Raw genomic sequence first — 24633 nt, forward strand, 5'->3', positions numbered from 1 at the left:
GGAATATTTATCTAAGTAAAGAGAAGCTTCCTCTCCCCCTTTAGAAACATAACACCATTTACAATTAAATTTTATTATTCTTTAAAGCAAATAAAACTCTACTGAAATACTAAAATTATAATATTTAATTAATTATATGGAAAATTTATTATAATACGAATTAATATAATTATATGATAAAGAGAATATAATGACTAGAAAGTGAAGAAAGGACGGACCGTGGGGAGGAGAAGGAGAGAGACCCCCCCAAGAACACACGGTGGAATGGACGCGTAGTCCAATTTCATCAGAAAAAGAGAAAATATAATAATATACTCTTATAAAGAAATTAGAAAAGAGGACGGAAAGGATAATATCATTCGATGAAAGCGAGGTAGTATAGTTGGTAATAAAGGTAAACACACACGCAGGGCATTTTGTTTCCTCGACCGGGAATCGAACCCGGGACCTTTCGCTTTCCGAACGAACGCTCTACTACCTGAGCTACGAAGACCTATATTAACATCTTTCTATAAACATGTATATATTCAGTAAGATTTCCTAATAATATGTATATTATGTTTTATATAATTAATTAAAATATTATTTTTCTTCAATCATAATTTAACGTAATAATAACATATCTTTAATATATTATACAAGTATTTATGTTTTAAAAAGAAATTTTTAATTAATATCAAATTAATATCTACAGTAACACGGTATAATGTAAGAATACTTAGGTTAAATTGCGTGCCATTTACGAACAGTTACGGAAAAACCCGAATGTTTCAAAAAATTTCGGTATGAAGTGTGCGAGAATGATGAAGATACAATTAATAAGTGATATTTTACGAAATCTTTTATGTTAACTTAAATTCTTTAGTTATGTTTTTTAATGTGTTATTATATATATGTATGTCTACCTATACATCTATAATTAATTAATTTCCATGCTTTCCGTCTAACTACATATATCTTTTTTTGTTTATCTTTTAATTAACTTATACCTTTTTTCGTGATATCATCGAGAACGATGGACATATTTCAGTTTTTATCTCACGCGACTTTCCGGAAATAATAATTAAATAAAAGATATATCTGTAGGATATTTTTCGTCATTCTATCAGGAAGATACAGACTAGCGAAACTCGAATCACTTATTCTTAATTAATAAGTATTTTATTAATTAATATATTAGAATAATACATTTCTTTATTGTGTGATTGATCCAGGACCTTTTATCGTTACTCTTCGCTTGGATTACACAAGATTGTCCTCTCCTGTTCTTTTTTTCACGTCTATCCTGTAGTCTTTCTTATCCCCACTCACATTCAGATATATTCGTTACTTCGTCTTATTTATTGCCAATCTTACTCAGATTGCACTTCCATCTCATTCTCTCTCAACATCTCAGTCGCGTCTTTTCTTCCTTCTATAAACAAACGCATCTTAGGAAGGACAAGAAAGATAAAGAAAGAAAGACGTACGCATCATTCTATGTTTTGTTAATTAAAAAAAAAGTATATTTTGACGTGCAAACTCAAAAGCACACTTTACCTCCTGCCATCGATGTCGTATTACTTGGTCTAGGAATATAGCGAAGATTTAAGGAAGGGAGGGTAGCGGAGAGATGAGAGAAATAGTAAATCATTATATTTCAAATCGTTTGTTTACAGCAAGGAGTCGAAAAGTGCAACCTGTGATGACAAATCATCCACGGCGGTCTTAAATTTATAGAGATAATGAAAACTGATCGAATTACAAAAAAATGTCGTAATCAAGAATTCTTATTGCAACAATTACTTAATTGATTTTTATAAAGGATTATCTTTACAGAATTTTATAAAATTATGCAAACATACTCAACAAATGTTTTCATTATTTTTAAGCACATATGTGTATATGCAAAAAATCTTTCTCAATCATGAATATTAATAAGTCCAAATTGAGATCAATATTAAATGATGAATATTCACAAGAAATGTTGAAATTACATTCTATCGATTAAAAATCAAGGCTCTATGATATTGGGTTGTTCGGAAAGTAATTTCGTTTTTTTTCGTGAAAATGAAAGACAATTTTCATGTAATATGTAAATATTTTATTGTATTATATATTAACCACTTTGATTTAATACCTTTCGTCATTTTTCTGGTAGTAATATAATTACTTCTAATGTTTAATTAGAAAAAACTTATCTAAGTAATCAAAAATTTTCACGTAATTGGAGCTTGATACACGTTATATGTTTTATTTTACGTATTATTACTGCATATCATAATTTCATTTACAAAGACTTTTTTCTTATTTTGTTTTTCTTATTTTTGGTTTTTTCAGTGAAAATAAAAGAATAGAAAAAACACAACATTATATATATATATAATGTTTTTTTCTAAAAAAAAAAAATATATATATATATATTGTATATTATTGACATCCTTATGTGAAGTGAATGTTTTATTGTTTAAGAAATTTCATAAAATTTTGGTGTAATGGCACATCTTATCCAAGCTGTAATAACTACTGATGGGTTAACAAACTCGTATGCGGTCTGGCATTATTGTGGTGAAACACTACACCTTTTCTGTTAATCAATTCTTGCCTTTTCTGTTTGATGGAATCATGCAATTTTTCCAGTTAATGGCAATACTCTTCCGAATTAATTGTGTAATTATTAGGTAAAAGTTCAAAAAAATTATTCCCTTAAAATCTCATCAAACAGAAAGCATCACTTTTTTTATGAATATCTGCTTTATAAGTGCTTTGAATGAGCTCATATCTTCTGATCCATAATCGCTTGCATTTGACATTATTGTAGACAATCCATTTCTCATCACAATCCATTTCTCATCATCAGTTATGATTCGGTTTAGAAATGAATTATTTTTTTGACGCTTTAGAAACAAATTACAGATATTAATGCAACGGAGCAAATCTATTTCTTTAAGAATATGTGGAATCCATATATCAAGCTTTGAAATGTAATCATGTTTTTCACATGATCATAAATGGTTAAATTCGAAAAATGTAATATTGTAGCGATTACTAATGTTGTTATTCGTCGGTTTGCTTCAATTAATATCTTTAGATTATCTTTATCAACTTTAATTGGCCTTCCAGAACATCTTCAATATCAAAATTGTTGGAATGAAATTTTGCAAACCAAATTTTGGCACTGACGTTCTATTAAGATATCTTCTTCATATGTCATATAACTTTTTCCTTGCCTTAACAGAATTTTTTACCTTTTCGGTAATAAAAAAACAAAATATACCGAAAATACTGCGTTTGTTTCTTCATATTTGATAAGACACTAATAAAAAAACAATTCCACAGAATCAAAGAAAATTATTTACAAATACGACTTCAAATGTTAGCTCAGTTAAAATAAATAACAATACGATTTAGAATGAAGCTAGTTGCTTAAAAATACAAGGAATGCCTCTGTTGGGAAAAAAGCGAAATTACATTCCAAACAACCCGATATTATTAAAAGAAAACAAACAATTCCATAAGTTACACACTTCAGATTGATAAATTTATTATTTTGTTTCTCTTTTTATTTGAAATTATTTAGTTATTTTTATTTAATTGTTATTGAAATGTGTTAATAAACAGTTTGTAATAAAGGATAATTATTGTCATAAATAAAAAACTATTGTTATAAAATTATTATAATATTTTCCCTTATGTATAACTTTTTTTATAGATTTGAACATATTTTCCATAACACTATTTTTTTCGCCAAATATTTCGAAATTTACGATTAAAAATCTAAATAAAACTTTTGAAATCTCTGATTTACAGTGAAATGTCAGAGAGACGCGAGGAAGACGGCATATTGTAAACACTGCTGTCCTCACAATTCTCCTCTCTACTCTCCTCTCCCCATTATTGCTTCGCTATAATCCTATATTTATTTTTAGATAACGTATACAAATCTTTTTTTAATCTCTAAAAAACGATATGTTAAATTTATGCTATAAATTGAGGTAATATTTACTGTATTATAATAATATTCATGATCTGAAATTAATCTTATAATGTAATATATGAATTATTGAAATTTTCTTTCTTAATGTGACATAATTTATTAAGTGATTGAAAAATTGTATATGTACAAAACATTTATTTAATTTGACATTTTCAAAAAGTTTCACGTAATCGAAGCTTGTTTCGTTATACGTTATATATTTCATTTTACGTATTAATACTGCGTATCGTAATTTCATTTATAGAGAGACTTTTTTCTTATTTTATTTTTTCGGTTTATTAAAAATAAAAGAAAAAACACATTATATATATATATATATATATATATATATATATATATACACTTAAAAAAGTATAAAAATGAATCAGTTCAATTTAAATTAAGAGAAAAATTAATAGTTAAATAGATTTTTTTTCGAGTTTGGTTTTAGCAAAAGTAAATAGAAATAGAAAGAGATAGAGCATAATATAACATAATATAACATAATATAATATAAAAAGTATAACATAATATAATAAATTTTCAATATTTTTAATATAACCTATAATTGTTCGTAATCACTTTCTCCATCTTTACTTCAGTTTATCGAAAATAACCAAAAAATAAAAAACAACGTTAATATATATATATATATATATATATATATATATATATATATATATATATATATATATATATGTATATATATTTGCACTTAATAAGAATATAAGAATAAATCAATTAAATTTAAACTAAGAAAGAATTAATAATTAATTTTTTTGCGGATTTAACTTTAGCAAAAAATACTAAACTGTTATTTAAATGTAACTTTTATAAGAAAGATAAGTCGTTGACAAGATAAAATGTTAAAAGATGAAACAAAAGTAAAAGAAAAAAATAAACTATGTGAAAGAAAGAGACATATAGAAATAGGATGAGAGAGAGAGAGTGCGATAGAGAGTAAGCTGCGCATTTTTGTTTTCTTTCTTGTCTTCCTTCTACGTAACAAGGAAATCCATTGTAATAGAGAATAAAATAGAGCATAAGAAGAAAAAGAGACATATATTTAGAGGTAGGGAAAAAGAGAGTGAGATAGAGCATTAAAGCGTTATTATCTTTTTTGAATATAAGAGAAAGATAGATAGAAATAGAAAGAGACAGAGAACAGGATGACGAAAGCTCTGTACGGTATATTGTATACGTTGTATTCGTCTCATTTTCTTCACTTTATTCTTCTTTCTTTTTTTCTCTCATTCTTTCCTAAAATCTTTCTTACTCATCATTTCTTTTTTCTTGTTCTTTCTGGCTTCTTTTATTTTAAAAAATGATACAATAGGAATAAAATAAAATAATATTTTTATATAAGTTAAATTATTTTCAACATTTTAAATAAAACCTATAACTATTCGAGATTACGCTTTCTCTATCTATAAAAGTAGAACAACTGAACACGGATATAACAAGGAGAATTAAATATCTCATTTCTGATCTAAAATTAATCTGTAGTTTATAATATTTTACATGACTTATTGAAAATATGAAAATGTTTTTTTACCTGGTAAAATATAATTTATCAAGCAATCGACTGTTTGTATACAAAACATTTTTTTAATTCTAAATCTTTCAATAATTTCCTTTTCATTTTCGAAAAGACTTTTTTTTCCTTTTCCGATTATTGAACAATATAAAATCGATACTTTTTCCGTACTAATTCATTTTGATAAAATAAAAAGAATAACATCATTTGCATACATATATTTGTATTTTGATAAAATAAAAAAAACAACATCATTAGTATACATATATTTGTATATTTGTATTTTTAAAAAAAAGTATAAAAATAAGTTGATTGAAAATTAATTAAAAGAAAAATTAACGACTAACAATATTTTTTTCTGATTTCGATTTCATCAAATATTCAAGGATGTTTATCATATCGTTAGTTAGTGAGCAGTTTGATTAGCAGTAATGTTTTAAAATATGAACTTGATTGGGAGTGAGTCGCCAGCTTAAATTTAATGCATTTTATGGTAAATGCGCCTTAAGTTTAATAGAATATTCAACGAAACAGTTATAGCTTTTACAATTGTAACTAATTTTATCTATTTTTATCGATTTAACATTCTTTCGGATTATGATGGAAATAGCCATGTGGTAGCTATTGACACGAAGAGGAAAAAAAAGTTGATATCAAAACGTTAAAAGATCGAAAGAAAAAAAAAAGAAAAAAATCGAATTATAATGACGAAGAACAGTAGTAATAGTAGTAGTAAATAATAGTTAATTAGGATTAGGTTAGATTAAACACGCCGAGACGTTCATAAAATAATTTATGTCATATGACGCAAATTACATAGGCGTAGAATGAAGATAACGTGGACCGTTTATTTTGAAAGTGGTGTAAGTCTATTTTTTTAAATAAATGAGATATCACGTAATTTATGCTTATTTTAATATAAATTTTTTATGTATAACTAGTTAGTGTTTAATTTCTTAAAAAATTCCCATGTTTTGTACAATTTAAATTTGGTAAAAGAAATTGCGTAATCATTGATTATGAAAGTGGTGTAAGTCTAACATCTAGAGGTAGCTGGCTTAACAGATGGTTGCCGGACAGTTTCCCCTGTGGGTAGGGGGAACCCCCCCTGTAAGTAGGGGGCAGTAGAATACTCCCACAATATTCCCTGCTTGTCGAAAGAGGCGACTAAAAGGGATGGTATGAATGGTGTGTAAATGTTCTTGTATGGCTATTCCTCTCCTTTTGCTGTCTTAACATATCTTTCCTACTCTTTCTCTCTCTCTCTCTCTAGCATTCTTCTTTTCCTTTCCTTTCCTTTCCAATAGGGAGCCTGGCTCCCAACCAATAATAAAATTTATGATGAGTTGTTTAGGTAAAGTAACCAGCGGGCGTGGGAGGGATACCCATGCCACGGCGGTGTCAGGTGGTGATAGGGCAGGCCACCCTCCGTCGTCAACCAACGACTGCCAGGAGCTCGGGGTAGGCAACCTGGCCCCAGCTCTGGTCTCTGCGTCAGGAAGGGCACCACAGGTAGGCGACCTGGCCTGTGGTGTATCTAACATGCCAGGAAGTTCAAGACCGGAAGAGGAAAATCTGGAAGAATGGCAAAAGGCTGCCAGGGCCATATACAGGGTGCGGCTTTCCGGACAGAGGTCTCCTATTAGCTTTAGGAGGAGTAAGCGGACGAAGCCTATGACCTACTCCTCTGAAGAAGAGGAGACAGGAGTTGACGTGGTTGGGTGGAGTACGGAAGTCCCGACAGTGGCCCAGCTACCTCAAGTGGAGACCTGCAGGCTATTGGAGATTGCAACGAGGCAGATGCAGATGAATGACGCCGAGAGAAGGAAGTGCGGAAACATCAAGGGATCTATCTCTGGGAAGATAAAGAGCTCCAATAGCTACGTAGTGAAGATCCACCAAACACTACTGGACAGATTCCAAGCAGGAGATGGGGACCCTCCGTCAACACAGGAGGCAATTGTGCAGCTGAAGGCTGAATTGAGGGCCCTGGAACTGCGGAACAAAGAGATGGCAGAGGAACTTGCCCGCCTTAAGAAGGAAAGGGCGAAGGAACCAAGACCAGTTGCTGCGAGGAGCGAATCAACGACTCCGGAGGTTCAGCAGCTGATTGAGTCGATCAAGCTGATGACGGAGGCATTCCGTTGTAATTAACAACACCCGCAGCAGCCGCAACAACAGCAGCAACAGCTGCGACAGCAACCGCAACAACAACAGCAGCAGCAGCGAGAGCAGCAGCAGCGACAACAGCAGCAGCAGCAACAGCAACGGCAGCAGACAGCGAGTGGATCAGCCAATGGAGCTGGCGGGCCACATAAAGGCCCTACAGTCCGTGCTGTATCCACGCGTCCTCCTGCGAATCAGGTAAGTGTAGCTAGGACACTAACCCCGCAGGGCGACTTTGTGCAGGTACTTGGCCGAAAGGAGAGACGGGCCCAGAGGAGGGAGGCGAACCCACTCCCCCGAGCTGCACTAAGAAAGGAAGGCAACGACCCTCAACCCTTGCGGGGACAGGTGGCTATATCGATGTTACCCTCTCGTCACAATCCATGAGCCGATTCATTGGCCAATGGAAAGTTAGATCGGGATGGACGTCCAGCGACCACAATTCAATAGATATCGCGTTACAACCCCCGAAGGCTGAACCGTGTCGATGGGGGGGCGCTCGGGGTGCGGGGAACAGGAGGTTCAACACCAGGAGAGCCGACTGGGACCTTTTCGCCGAGCGTCTTCTCTCCCTTTCCACGGCGAGGCTGGAGGGAAGTAGTCTAGGATCGGCTTCTGAGGTAGAGGCACGAGCTAATGCGCTCACCAGTGTCCTACAAACCGCGTGCTCTGAATCGATGCCACGGAAAAAGGCCCATCGGAAGTCCAACCCGTGGTGGACGTCAGCGTTAACGACACAGAAGAAGGCGGTGTCTCGGCTTAGGCGCGCGTTCCAACGAGAGAAAGTCCATCTGACTCGTCTCGAGTTGATGCGGGATTATCGGGCGTCGCTCCGAGCCTATAGTAAGGCGATACGGCGCGCAAAAATAGAAAGTTGGAGGGAATTCGTAACGGAGCAGGGTAACAAAGATCCGTGGGGATATATCTATAAACAGCAGGCGGGCAAACTTCGCGTAGAAAGGGTGATTAACACCCTGAAAAGAAACGGGGAAAAGACAATGAATGTTCGCGATACGGCGAAAGTCCTCCTCGACACACATGTCCCGGACGACCGCGAGTCCGAGGACACGAATGAACAACGCGCGGTGCGAAACACCTCTAGAGATGCCCCGGAAACCGTTGACGCCCCTCCTTTCACGACGGAAGAGGTGGCGCGCGTTATAAAGTCCCTCAAAAATGGAAAGGCCCCGGGGCCTGACCTCATCGAGATGTGCGTGCTCAAAAGAGCATTTGCCACCATCCCCTCCCACTTCATAGACCTGTTTAACGGCTGCCTCCAGTGGGGCATCTTCCCATCCATTTGGAAAGAAGGCTCCCTAAGAGCAATCCTCAAAGGCGTAGATAAAGACGTGGAAGACCCCAAATCCTACAGGCCCATATGCCTCCTCTCGGTCGTAGGAAAAGTTCTAGAAAGGCTGCTCAAGATGCGCCTAGAAGCAACATCCCTCGCGCGGGGTAAACTTTCGGACAAACAATACGGTTTCGTCCCAGGACGCTCCACCGAGGACGCGATAGTTGAGATGCGCCGAATCGTTTCTGCCTCCTCACGGAGATACGTCATTGCACTGCTATTCGACATCTCGGGAGCCTTTGATAATGTCTGGTGGCCCTTGGTTCTCAAGGCACTCCGGGATCGAGACTGCCCGAGGAATGTCTTTAATGTAATGACTAACTACTTCGCGGACCGTAGAGTGAAGATAGCTTTGGGAGAGCATGAGATTTCCAAGCAGGCTTCGAGAGGCTGCCCACAAGGTTCGGTCCTAGGCCCCTCCTGCTGGAACCTCATGTTCGACCAGCTCCTTCGAATCCTCGAGAAATCATCGGAAATTAACGCAATCGCGTACGCGGACGACCTACTCGTTATTATAGACGGCGATTCTAGGAAGGAATTAGAGGAGGTAGGAAACCGTGCGGTTAAAAGCATCACGGAATGGTGCTCCGCGGCCAAACTAACAATCTCAGAACGGAAAACGGAGGCTATCGTTCTGAAGAGCGACTGGGTAAAGAGAAAACCCATAGGGAGAAGGGGGGGACTCCGACCAAATAGGAAGCGTAAAACGTCGAAAAAGACAGGCTTAGCTAGTAGGCCACCTACTATAAAGATAGGGGGTAGTAACATCAAGTTTAAGGGCTCAGTTAGATATCTCGGCATCCATTTCGATAAAGGCCTAGGAGTTTCGACGCATTGCCGGTATTTAAATGACAAGGTCGGGCCCCTATTCGCAAAACTAGGAAGACTAGCGGCTAGGGAATGGGGGCTCCGTCATTATGCCCTACGGACTATATACCGAGGCGTATTTACTCCCACGGTCACGTACGCAGCGGCGGGATGGTCAGACCTCTGTACCGAAGGGGACCTCAAAAAGCTAAGCGCGACCCAGCGATCGGCCCTCATCTTGGTTACATCCGCGTACCGGACGACTGCGACTGAATCCCTCTGCGTAATAGCGGGAGAACCACCGGTCGACCTTCAACTCCTTAAACGTAGGAAGATCTACGAGATAAGGAAGAATATGAAGAACGGGAACATAACGCGTAGACTGGAAGGCGCAAAGAACAAACGCGCGGTAATAATAGGGGTAGAAGACGAAATTCATAGGATTTGGCAATCTAGGTGGGAGCTCTCCACAAAAGGACGGATCACACACGCGTACTTCCCGGACATCAAGACAAGGATGGGTGCCCGCTTCATCTCCCCCAACCACTATACATCCCAGTTTCTTTCAGGACACGGCGCCTTCAAGGCGAAACTAAAGGCGCTGAACATAACCACGGAAGGAACCTGCGAGTGCGGCGAAGAGGACACGGTTTTGCACCACATCGTCGACTGTCCGGTCTTTGACCCCCAGAGAGTTGCTCTGGAGGAAATTCTTCGCGAAAGAAGCTGGCCCGAAGTAGCGAGACATCTTGTCTCAACGGCAGAGGCTTTCTCTCTCTTCGCGGAGTATTGTAAAGAAACCCTCCTTATCAAGGGTTGTTAGTTCCGTAAGTCCTGTTCAGCTGGGCTTGTCGGAGTCCCGGTGATGGGGGTGGGAGCCTGTAATCTTCTCAGGTAAACCCACTCTCGAACAGGATAGGGTCGGGGATGCTCGAGCACGTCTCCCTTTTTTTTTTTTTTTTTTTCTCTCACACCTTCACAACTCTTACCTCATCCTACAATCCTTCCGATCCCATCCCATCCTACGGAACGAGTACCTAGGGTCGTGGTACTATGAGTGGGCCTCCCCGTGGTTCCCCGTGGGCGCGGTTGGCATCACCGTAGGGATTCGTTGCTGTGAGGATGTCAACCGTGGCTAAACCGCTCACCCTGCCCGCCGGCAGGAGTTTTGGGTTTTTCCGAATCCGGTTTCTTCGTAGTGATGGCTGCTGTCTGTGGGTAGAACCGTAGCGTATGCCCTAATGGGCGAGGTAGCATAGGTGCAGGCACCCTTCCGGTGCCCACCTTCACAATATACTGCGGGGACAGGTGGCACCCAAGAAGGGAAAGAAAAAGAGGAGTGGCGCGCAACGTAGGAAAAGGAACAGGCAGAGAGAAAGAGAAGTTGCGGCTGTTTCCCTGTCCTGCACCGAGGAGATGACATATAGGGATGCGCTTGGCCGGGCGGTAAACGGTCAATTTGAAGGACCTGGGGATCACCAATCTGGCCTGTAAGAGAGGCCTCACAGGTGCCTTTATCTGGAAGATACGAGACAAAGGTGCGAACGAGAAGGCTGACCATTAGGAACGCGCTTCTGGAAATAAAATCCGGAACGGACCCCAACCTGATCAAGATAGGGGAAATAAGAATTGGCAGGGGTAGACTAGGCGAGACCATCGTCTCCGCGCCTGTGCCTATCACGCGTGCGGCCCTGGATAAGGGCAAATTACAAATAGGGATTTCGACGGTGAGGGTGCGTGAGATTAGACAGCCCCCCTCAGATGCCATCGATGCCTCGCACGAGGACATATTGCGGCGATGTGCCCGGCTGAAAAGTCCAGGACAGACGTCTGTTACGTCTGCGGGAAAACAGCCACATAGCCAAAATGTGTACGGACAAGGCATCGTGCCCTGTCTGTACAGATGCCGGCCGGAAGCCGACCAACCACCGTGCCGGTTCTTGGGAGTGCCCGGTAGTGCCTCCCAGGAAATGGGTGGACAAAGTGTACGCAGGGGCACCAGACGTTTGCCCTGAACAAACAAGAACACGGGAAGACTCGAACAAGATCGCTGACAAGTGCGGGGTGAAAAACGGTAAAGCGACCGAGAAGAGACAGGTGAATGATGAAATGGAGGTGGAACAAAGTGTTCCAGGCACCTCAGTAGAGGTAGTTACAGTGGAGGATCTATAGACAATGGCCTCCGCTGTAATACAAGTGAACCTGAACCACGCACGCCGTGCACAGGACCTGCTGGCACAGCGCATGCGCGAGGACAGTGTGGAGCTCGCGGTCATTGCGGAACCATGGTGGGTTCCTCCGAGGGATGAGAGATGGTTCTCATCACTAGGAGGGACCGCACTCTCCGCGGTGCTCGTGGGCGAGAGTAGAAGACCCTGCAGCCTGGTGCGTCGGGGTCTCTTTTACGTAGCCATTAAATGGGGGGACTCGCTGGTAGTTTCAGTATACTTTCCTCCCAGCGAGAATATCACGATGTTCAGTAGACTCCTTGATGAGCTCGAAGAGTTCCTAGGAACATTCCCCGCTCTCCCAGCGCTGGTGGCTGGCGATTTTAATGCCCGGTCCAGCAGATGGGACCCAGAAGGCAGGAGCAACCGTAGAGGTGAGTTGCTATGCATCTGGGCCAACAGAGTGAACCTGGATCTGCTGAGCCGGGCTGGCTGTCCCACGTGCGTTCGACCACAAGGGTCGAGCGTTATAGATCTAACGTGGGGCACGCCAGCGGCCGGCGTCCGCCTCTCGGACTGGAGGGTGGAAGAGGCTGAGTCCCTTTCGGACCACCTATATATAAGATATAGATATAGGCACGAGGCTGCAGGGGTCCGAAATTCTCGTCCACGAGATAAAAAGCGCCTTCGATGGAAGGTTAACGCTTTAGATGAGGACTACCTTGCTGCGGCCCTCATCTCAGGAGAGTGGACAGGTGGAAATATGCACGGAGGGAGTATGACCGGAGTGGACTGTGTGGACAAGATGGTGAAGTGGGCACAGTCCACAATGAAAGAAGCATGCGACATGGCCATGCCCCGGGTGAGGGGGCAAACCCGCGTTAATAAGTGTACTTACTGGTGGTCGGACGAACTAACGAACCTGAGGGCCGCTGCAACGGCCACCGTAAGGAAACTGTCCAGAGCCAGGAAGAAGAAGAACAGTGATGAAATAGTGCAGTGCCTGGACGCTCGAAGGGACGCAAGGAGGGCACTAACTAAGGCGATCAGGGAAGCCAAGAAGAACTCTTGGAGGGACCTGTTGGACTCCATAGAGGATGACCCATGGGGCAGACCCTATAAACTGGTATTAGGGAAGCTTAGACCTTATGCCCCACCAGTAACTGAAACCCTAGAGGTTGAAGTACTGGAGAATATCCTCTCCGAATTATTCTCAGGAGGACCGGGAATTGATGAGCCGCAGGATCCCGCACCCTCAGAGGTGGTTATCTCTGTGGAGGAGGTCTTGGCTGCCGCCAGGAAAGGAACAGGAAGAAAGGCTCCTGGACTGGATGGAATACCGGGTGTGGTTGTGCGCGCTGCGTCGACACACTGTGGGAAAGGGTTGGCACGGTGCTTCTCTGCATGCTTGTCGGCAGGAAGGTTCCCGACACCGTGGAAGATAGCGAGGCTCGTCCTTATCAGAAAGAATAGGGACGCGCCCCCGGACTCACCAGGGTCATATAGACCCATATGCGTGATTGGCGAACTGGGGAAACTATTCGAGCGGGTAGTTTTTGATCGGATCAACAGCTATCTAGAGGAGACTCGAACCCTGGCGCCATCACAGTATGGGTTTAGGACGGGAAGATCAACCGTGGATGCCATCCTCGAGGTGAAAAACTTCGTGGAGGCATCGACGCGAGACAGGAATGTCGTCATACTGGTGAGTTTGGATATCTCGAACGCCTTCAACACGCTACCGTGGGCGGTTATTGTGAGGGCGATGGAGCGTGAGAACTACTACTCACGCTCTGAGTAGTAGTTGTCACATGCTACTTGGTGAATATCATCAGGAGCTACCTGGACAATCGCGCCATAGTATACAAAGACAGACATGGCTGCGAGGTGGAAAGACACGTGTACTGTGGAGTACCACAGGGATCCGTCTTGGGCCCTACGTTGTGGAACATTGCGTATGACAGTGTCCTCCAAACCCCGATGCCAGGGGGCTCCCGTGTTGTCTGCTATGCGGATGACACGGCCCTGCTGTCATCGGGATGGGACCTGTCACAGGCCATCATGAACGCTGAACGGGACCTTGACGTAATAGTCAAGGAAATTGAGGGATTGGGTCTTAAAGTGGCACCGCAAAAGACGGAGGCCATGGCCTTCCCTGCCTCTGCCCTCCGTAGACGCAGGAATGTCCCGCCCCCTAAGATTTGCCTTAGAGGGGTTTCCGTAAAAGTTAAGACCAGGGTAAAGTACCTGGAGATAATTATAGACTCGAGAATGTCGTTCAGGCCCCACTTCGAGGCCCTAATCCCTAAAGCGGAGGGTATTCTTCGGTCCCTTAGGAGGCTTCTTCCGAACCTCCATGGACCGGGGGAGAATAGGCGACGGCTATACGGCAGCGTGATCCACTCGGTGCTCCTTTATGGGGCGCCGGTGTGGTGGCGTGCTGTCGCGGAAGACACGAGAATCGGGCGGGCTGTTCGGAGCCTCCAGAGGAAGGTGACGATCCGGGTGTGCTGTGCATACCGGACGGTCTCCTTCCATGCGTCTATGATGATTGCGGGGATTATTCCTCTCAAGCATCTGGCACCCCGACTGGCAGAGACGTATGCGGCTATTAGAGACGCGGAGGAACCTGTTCCTCCGCGTACTAAGGCGATATTGGGTGCTCTTGCCAGAAGGAGGGCAGTAGAGGCATGGAGGGCTGAGGAGATTGAGCTTCTTGAGTCCCCGGCGACAACGGGAGAACGCGTGCGGACGGCTATTGCCGAATGGTTGGCTGAGTGGATTGAAAGGCCGTTCTGTATAAGAACGACATTTCATACCACGCAGCTGATGACCGGCCATGGCTGTTTCGCAGCGTATCTGTCTAAAATTAGGAAGATGCCCATCCCGCAGTGCTTCCACTGCGGAGAGAGTGAAGATACGGCGGAGCACACCCTGGTCGACTGCCCAGCGTGGACGGATGACAGGAGTGAGTTGGTGAATGCGATGGGGGGAGGGCGGCTATCCCTTCCCGCGATTGTCAGGGTCTCCCTGACAGTTCCGGGAGGATGGGCTGCCTTTCGAGCCTTCGCTGAACGGGTTATGCGTGCCAAAGAGAACGCTGAAAGGCGCAGAGAACGGGCGCGAAAAGAGCGTGTATGTGAGCGTGCGGAAGTGCGTGATGACGGGAGTGCGAACGATAGGCCGCATAGGAGAGTAGCTCCAGTGCGACCACCTCGGGCAAGGCTCCGAGCGGCTCAGGCGGCGCCTGACTCAAGCGTCGCCTCTACATAGACGTAAGGATATGAATGGGCCTGATCAGAGCACCATGGGGTGAGGATCAGGTCAATATGTATATAGTTAGGGAGTAATTGCGTCTCCAGGGACTCGTCGGTCCCTGTTGAGTGCGCCGTAGTAGTATGAATGTGGATGAGTGAATGGATGCGAGCAAGGCGAATGCCGGCCTGGCTCACCGAGGAGGGGTACTGGGTGAATTTGTAATACGCATAAGCGTAATTCCGCCCACTCCCCCTCTCTCCTCTGCATGGTAGTAATAGGAATCGGGAGGTTTTTTAGTCGGTAGGCGATCCGTCCCTGGGAGCAATCCCAGGCGGGTTGAATCCGACACTCCCCTGAGTATCGGTCTCGGGGGGCATATGAAGGTTTTTCCTCCTGACGAAACAAAAAAAAAATGGTTGCCGGACAGTAGTCTATTGTTTTACATTTGTTTTATATTATTATGTGTCAAGAGTTACTAGTTGACGTTACTTATTTTATTTATTTCCTAAAATGGATAACTTCATATTAACATCAGATAGTGATATAGGTAAGAACAAAAAATGGTAAATCAATATTATCTTATGACGATTGAAAATATTTATTTTATTTAATTTTAAATAAATTCACACAGAAATAAAAACCATGAATATAAACAAAAGAATAATCTTAAAATCGAAGGATGAAGATAATTCCACTATGAAAAACAAATTAACGAATCGTAAAAAGAGAAGAAGAATTATAGAGGTAGAATCTTCATCAGATAAGAATATTTTTAATGAGAATTTAAATTCTGTAGAATAAAATAAAGGAAAATATATGCAACGAATAAACAAAATTAAACGAAATACCGGACAAAAGTACTATACTAAAAAGAGGGAAATTCGTTCCAGCAAAAAAATTTTAATCCAAAAATTGTAATTGCTCGAAGAAATGTATAGAACGTGTTAATGAATCACAACGTAAAGCAATTTTTGATAAATTCTGGAATATAGGTGATTTTAACATTAGAACTACCAACAGTTGTTACATATCTATTTCTACCAAACTGGTCATTTATTGGTCTGATATTTAGTTGGCAATATATAAAAATTCAAAGAAAAATTTTAAAGAAAATAAAATATGTATTATTCTAATATTGCAAGTACATGATATATACATCTATTTACATAAAAGGTAGTACTATTATTTGTTTTTTATTTAGGTTTAGTTATTATTTGGATCACCACAATTTTTGCATAAAAAAATTTTTTTCAATGTACATTTATCACAAACATGTTTTTTACAGCCAGCACATATATTTATAGTTTTATTTTCATTACAAAAACCTATTTGGCAAGTTTTTCGTATATTAGAACTCTCGGGGCTCTTCAAGAGGTCATTCAAGTTTTCCAGTTCAGATGGATCTTTATACTCTGTGTTAAGTTCTTCTGCTAATTGAAACAAAAGATTGATGACTGTCTTGTTTCGTCCTTTCCCAAATACGGGAACCTATTTATTATAAATTTATTTTGGAGATCAGATGCCAACCAAAATTTTATTCCGAACTTATCAGGTTTATTCGGCATATACTGCGTGAATCGGCATCTCACTTTGCTTGGGAATAGTTGTTCGTCGATTGTAATATTTTGTCTTGGTATGTAACAATTCTGGCTATTTTCAATGAATGAATACCAAACATTTGAAATCAATGCAAATTTATCCGTTTGCAATCGTACACTCCGTTCATTTCTTTTATCGAAGCGGATAAATTTTAAAATATCCATAAACTCCTTTCTATTCATAGTTTTCGAAAAAAACGCTGGTCCCCACTTTTTAGACCATAAATAAGATAATTTCAAATTCTTAGCTTCATAAGAACGACGTGCATATAAAATTGCAAGAAAAGCGTAAAACTTTTCTTGAGATAGATCCCACTTTTCACCAAAAACTCTAAAAGCTTCTAGTTTTGTGCATGCTTTAATATAATCCATCATTCATCGATTAATTATAAAAAAAAAAAAAGCACTACTTACAGTGCCCTTCATTATGCTTCGTTTTGCATATGCTGTGGGTCCAATTACTGCTTTGAAAATGCTATTTATTGATCTCCTTCCTGAAGTGTATCCAGCTTTTATTTTTGTCCAGATAGTTCCATCAGGAGCAATTTCAGTTTGTTGACGATCATTCTCATCCGAAGATGACGACAATCTCAAAAGTCTTCTTGATCTACGAACATTCAGGATGTTCTCTTCTTCACTATTGCTGTCTGAGGAAACACACACTTCTTCTTCTGATTGATCCTCTGAAATATCTGCTGATCCAATCTCAGGGTCAAAATCACCTTGGTCGTTATCGGAAAAGTCTTCTCTTATATTTGTTATGTTCTATAAAATTTTAGGTATTTTCGGACGTCTTGGCATTTTTAGGGTAAAGTTTCTGGATAAAAATATTCTAAATATATTTTCCCTTATTATAATAAAAATATTCACAATTTACTTACGTTTCAAGATACGATAACTTTATAAATTGAAAGAAATATATTCAGCAAAATTGTCCACAATATTGAAAGTATTTCAACCGTATACAACTGCCAATAAAAAAATGACTGAATATTGTACTGAGTATAGGTATTTTAACTGTATACAACAGTTACCAATAAGAAAATAAAAAAGTATCACAAAACATAAAAAAGTATCACACAGAAACATTAAAAATACCGACCGGTCAAAATGACCGGAAAGTAATATTCGTTTCTGCGCATGTCGATATTTGATTGTGATTAAAAATAAAAACTTGTTAAAAATTTATTCGTTTGAATTTAATTTAAGAAAGCGACATTCGTAAATTTTCAAGTTGCATTTTCATTTGCCACGTAAAGATAAAAACACTACCACATACAGAAGTAAATACTATCAATATCTTGTAATTTTAACAATGTAATTAACGTCTAAAATTAAAAATACTACTTCTCTCTTGTATCGTGTCATTATTTGTAAACAAAAATTGGATTAATATGAAGTATATTTTAAGTGATATTTGATTCTTCAAAATTGAAATTAAACGATTTTTACATTTGCAGCTCGTAAATATACATTATTTTAGTTAAATTCGCCTAAAACAAATTTATATAATCAAATTACATATTGATAAATCAGTAGAAACATTGCCAGACTTGATATAATTAACTTAAATTTTTTAATTGACAAATATACTAATAATTTAATTAATTTTCTCGAAACACGAGAAAATAAACTTACACCACTTTCAAAATAAACGGTCCATGTGACATCATTTATTACCCTACTTAATAATTTGTCTGATAATTCTGTATGACTATTAACTCGTACGAGATAAAGAAAATTAAAAATAAAAGAATTAAAAGTGTCCCTGGTAATAAAATTTACAAATACTTTGCTCTTTATTATATTTCGCAAATCTTCGAAACACTCGATCTAATTGCATATTTATATAATAAATTAGAATCAGATATTCTATTATATTAAATTGAATAAAAATAATGCAAGATTAAATGATAAATCATTAAATTTTGTATATTTAACGGTTTATTTTAATTTATTATAATAACTATATTATTTAATTTATTATAATAATTAATAATAAAAAATTTATTTAATTTATATAATTAAATTATATAAATTTGTGTAATTGATATTTCATGATAAGAATTATTTAATATATTTTAAGCTTATGTATTTCTGTTCTGAAAATTTCTTTAAGTTAAATAAAATAAAATTTCTTTTATTTTTTCTTTCTTTTTTTGTAATAATTCATATCAAAATACGGTTTTGTTATAAAATTAATATGGATTACTTTTAATTCAATTAATTGAATTATAAAATTTTTATTTTATGTAAAAATGAATTTAATATTAAATTTAATAAATTTATTAATTTGAATAATAATTAAAATATGTACAAATTGTTCGTTAATTTTAATAAAATGAAATTAATTAAATATTCATAAATATCGAAAGTATCATCAAAAATTTAGTGTGTATGTTAATGCATACGAAATAAATCGTTTAAAGCAATTAATAAGAAATTAGTTACATAAAAAGTATTACCTTTAATATGGTCTTTTACAAATATTCTTTTATTTTGATAATTTCACAATTTCCTTTAATCTCAAAACAAACAATGATGTTGTATTACGTACTGTACGTATTCTTTTTATTTTTTCCTCGTCTATTTTTTATTTACTAGTAAAAATAAATAAGAAAACATGACTAAATCATTAATCCAAAAATTTTCTACCAGTGTTTCTCAACCTTCGCGGTTAATATATTTGTTTGCAATAGTACCATAGCTCAAATGTTTATAACGTAAATACGATTTTTAAGAATCTAATTAAACTTGTAGTCACTGTATATTATTTAAGATATATAGCTGTTACTACGTACTCGCAAAAACAATCTACGAAAAATTTCGGAAAATCTTTTAGAAATTAATCACGTTTCTCGCTTTAGCCTAAAGTAGCAGCTATTTCAAATTATATTCTGTGAACACTGAACACTCTGGCGTTATGAAGTTGTATCTTCGTATTTTTTTTTTTTTTTGTTTATTCTATTTACTTCATTAAAACATAAAAAATCAAGACTTTTGATAATTTCAATCACAATTTATAAATATATAACCTCAAAATCTGTACACTGCAACTGCATTGCATTCGTAAACTTTTAAATATCGATTTTAAGTGCAAGAAGAGATGTGATTGGTCGGATATTAGACGTAAGCAGTGAGAATTTCATTATTATGATAATTTTTATCAATATGGCTTACGTTTTACGTCGAAAAATGTAGAAGGGAATAGTCATTTCTGATTGGTAGATTTCATTGCGGCTTAATTATTAAGTTTTAGATAGATGTATGTGCAATATAGCCTTTACACTACATCGAATTATCTCATACTTACGATGAAGCAGCGTAATGCCGGTGACTCCATCATAGCAAAAGGGTTAATAAAGAAACGCCATTATCAATGGCTTCACAATATGGAAGGTCAAAATAAGCATTTAATAAAACGTCCGATCGACATTGAAATCATGCATTTTACGTTACGACTTTCTAACATCTTTTCTTCTTTTTCGTTAAAATGAAAGTTATTTGCAAAATTAATAATAACGTGATTAATACTATAATAAGCATGCGGTAAATATATTAAGGGCTATCATTAATTGTAATAACAATGATTATGATAATGATGATAATGATGATGATAAGGAGGAGGATGATAATAATAATGATGATGATGACGATAATGATTATAATGATGATGATGATGAAGATGATGATCATAACGATGAAATTAGCAATAACATATTTTTTTCCAAAATCACATACGTTTTCAAGTAAAAAATATCTAATAATTACTATAATCGAAGGTGATGTTGATGATGACAGTAATAAAAAGTGTGATATTAACACACAAATCAATGTTATTATATAACATAAATTATCTCGACGAAGATAAACGAAAGAATTGGATGATATCACTTCGTGATTACAATCGAATAGAGGATAGGTCATTTATACATATTATCCGAAAGGCCCCATTCGATGTGCATGTAATTTTAGTAGTCGCCATTTTATATAATGCACTACACACTTACGCGCTAAATTCTTCAAAAATTACAAAAAGCACCATATATATATATTATGTCCGAAATTTTTTTTGCACTCCGCCAATTTTCCAAACAGAAGAGGCTCCGACGATCCTTATTATTTCGTAATAATTCAAAGGAAATTATAATTTAATTAAAGAAGCGGCAACGAACGTTGACGTTGCGCGTTCTTTTCTATAAATATTTTTTTCTTTTTTTCTTTTTTTTTACAATATCCAATCGCGTTACAAATTCAACGACAGGGAAATCTTTTACAGTGCTTAAAATAATTTCTTCAAATATCATTTTATTTCAATTAAACTTTTTTACTTTTTCTTTTTTCTTTTCGCTAATCCTTTTCATTTCTTCTCTTTCTTTCTTCCCTCCCTCTTATTTCGTACTTAAACGTTTCGCGCATATTATTTTAAAAAGAAAAAAAAAATAAAGAAAAATAAAGAAAGAAAGTCGAGGAACAAATATTCTCTCTGTATAATATTATATGTATATATCTTTCAACATTCCATCGTTTATTCGAGCTTCTTAGAAGTACTCCGTACGATCGTAAATAATATACACGCTGAATTATCCTATTTTACATCCATTATTTTTTCTTTTTTTTTTCTTTTTTTTTTTATTCTTTTTTGCAATTTTCTTTTTTTTCCTTTTTTTATTATTATTATTATTATTATTATTATTATTATTATTATTATTATTATCAATATCATTATTTATTATTATTATTATTTATTTATTTATTTATTTATTCATTATTATTATTATTAATCCACGAAAACCTAAATATCGTTTCTTATTCGAAATTCTTTTCGTAAATTACAATAAAAAGAGCAAAGAACCTTGTTTGAGATTTCATTTTGCATTTGAATTTTCTAAGGAATACCGTTGCAACTTATTCATCCATAAAATGGAAGTAGCATCAAAGCTGAATATCCATAATATATACAACGAATATTGAATATGTACGATTATGCATATAAAATGGATATTCTTTTTCTTATCGGTACGAGTGCTATTTTTCTTTATTTTTCTTTCTTTTTTCCTTTCCTTCTTTACTTATTCGTTAGGCAGTATAACAGCGGCTGTTATATTTAATTAAATCCCGTTAATTACAGGATTTACATATTATAAATCATTTATATCGGACTTCGTATGAATTTCATGCGTGTGAGTGCGTATAATTGTCCGTCATCTGATGGTTATAAATGGCGGCCTCCTGAAATGAAATATTTTTTTTTACGGAAGCCCGTAAATTGTTACTCTCAATTCAATTTGGTATTCCCTTAATAATTATTAATATAATAAAAATTGCGTTGGATTTGACATCGTCAAATTATTAATAACTCTTTGCATCTTATTCGTAAATAACGTGCGCTTAATAATCTTTGATAATCTCTACTACCAAATTCGATTACGTGTTATAATTTTTATTTGATATTTTCTTTGCATCCTCTTTCTTTTATTTTCTTTTCATTTTTTATAACTCTTACGGTTTTTTCTTTTCTCTTCCTTTTGTTTTCTTTTCTTTTTTTTTTTTTATATTTTTTCATTTATTTTTAACGTAGAATCATTGAACACAATAACAGTATGCACAACCTACGTATTTGCATTCTTATCCTTTTTGCAATTCTTCATTAGAATGAGATTTGTCGCTTCGACTTCATTGCCGTAAGTAAGTACATTTTGGATTTGTTGCTTGTGCTTGGAGGAGAAAGGGGAAAAAAAAAGAAAGAAAAAAGAAAAAAAGAAAAAAAGAAAAATGAAAGAGAAAAACAAGAACAAAAACGGATATAGCTTATAAAATATTATGATCTACATCATAAATGTGATAAATATTTTAAATGTTCTCATTTAATCGAAAATTGACGTATCCATTTTCTCTCAATTTCTCTATTTATCTTATATATCAATTAAATAATATTATTTCACGATAATTTTGTATTTTAATATTTGCGAAGGGCATAAAGACGTGGAGAGAAATGTCCACGTTTAGAGCGGTCAACAGAGCAAGGCGGCGGGAATGGGGAGAGGGGGGAGTTGGAGGAAGTGGAGGAGGAGGAGGAGGAGAAAGCGCGTATAATCACGAATAGCCTGCGCAACACACTTATTACTATACAAACCTAATAATACGCACTTTTCGTAAATAATTTATTCATTTAATGCTCTCCTAACGAAGAATAGTTTGGATGCGCGTATCCACGTATATATGTATGTATGTATGTATGCATCTAAATCAAAAATGTTTCAAGATCGCTTTGCGTTTCGTTCAAATTGATATACATTTCAATGTTCGGCTCGAGGTAAAATATCATATACAAAGAATTATATATATATACATATATATATGTATATATATATGTATATAAATATATATATGTATATAAATACATGTATATATATATGTATGCATGTATGTATGTTTGCATATATGTATGTATGTATGTATGTATGTATGTATGTATGTATGTATGTATGTATGTATGTATGGATGTATGTATGTATGTATGTATGTATGTATGTATGTATGTATGCATGTATGTATGTATGTATGTATGTATGTATGTATGTTTGAATGTATGTATGTATGTATGTATGTATAGTTTCATCGTGTTGGTACCGTTTAAAATGATATCGTATTGGGACATGAATTCAATGCCTTATTTCTCGTCAACTTGTAATCGTTTTTAATCAGAAATCATATCCCAATACAGATTTACAAAATAGAAATATATATATATATATATTTCTATTACAAAATATATATATATATATATATATATATATATATATTTTGTAAACAATTCGGAAATAATTTGTAATACTGCACATAACATCTAAGCCTTCACAATGCTCGTAATATGTAAGCCTTGTCAATTCTAAATTTATAAAACTTATTATACGTGTTGTAGCCTATAAAAAGAGCGGGAGTTGGGAAAAAACGCGATGGACAATATACCTTTACAAATAAGCGATAATTAATAATATAGTAAACATAATAATAATAATAATAATAATAATAATAATAATAATAATAATAATAATAATAATAATAATAATAATAATAATAATAATAATATTAATAATAATAATAATAATAATAATAATAATAATAATAATAATAATAATAATAATAATAATAATAATATAATATTTAAAAAAAATAAAAAGAAAAGACATATAACGCCGCGAAACAACACGACCGATCTCTCATAATAAATTCGGCTCTTAGAAATATCGACTTTTACATTAAAACTATAATAAAGAAAACAAACAGAATCGCCCACCCGGGAAAATATGTAATCTACGTCTGGCAGTAGAAGACTTTTCTCGCTGCTAAGTGACTCTGTCTATATTTTCATATAATAGCAACTTGAAAATAAATTTGTAAGAGATTAATATACATATATATATATGTTTATATATGTACATATATATGTATATATGTATATGTATATATGTTTGTATATATATATATATATATGTATGTATGTATGTATGTATGTATGTATGTATGTATGTATGTATGTATGTATAAGTTTTGGTTTTATAAAATTGAATTTAATTTACAGTATCTCTTAAATGTAAATGTGTATCCTCGATCGAATAATCAAAATTACATTACTCTAGCTCATAATAACTTAATAACAGCTTACAGCTCAGCTCCGTCGTTAATGTTTTCACTTTTATACGAACGACGACGAACGCCTTTTTAATATATTTGCACATGCTTTTATAATTAATACACGACCCTGCCACTTTAACAAACTCTCTCTCCGT

The 24633-nt window shown here is 36.5% G+C and overlaps 1 non-coding gene across 1 annotated transcript; it reads right to left on the minus strand.

Moving 5' to 3' along the window:
- Positions 1–417: 417 nt before the first annotated feature.
- Positions 418–493, minus strand: Trnas-gga. Its single transcript has one exon. It is a non-coding gene; the product is annotated as a tRNA-Ser (tRNA).
- Between the last annotated feature and the right edge of the window lie 24140 nt (positions 494–24633).

Source organism: Vespa crabro, chromosome 22 (genome assembly GCF_910589235.1).
Source record: "Vespa crabro chromosome 22, iyVesCrab1.2, whole genome shotgun sequence".
Lineage (NCBI taxonomy): Eukaryota > Metazoa > Arthropoda > Insecta > Hymenoptera > Vespidae > Vespa > Vespa crabro.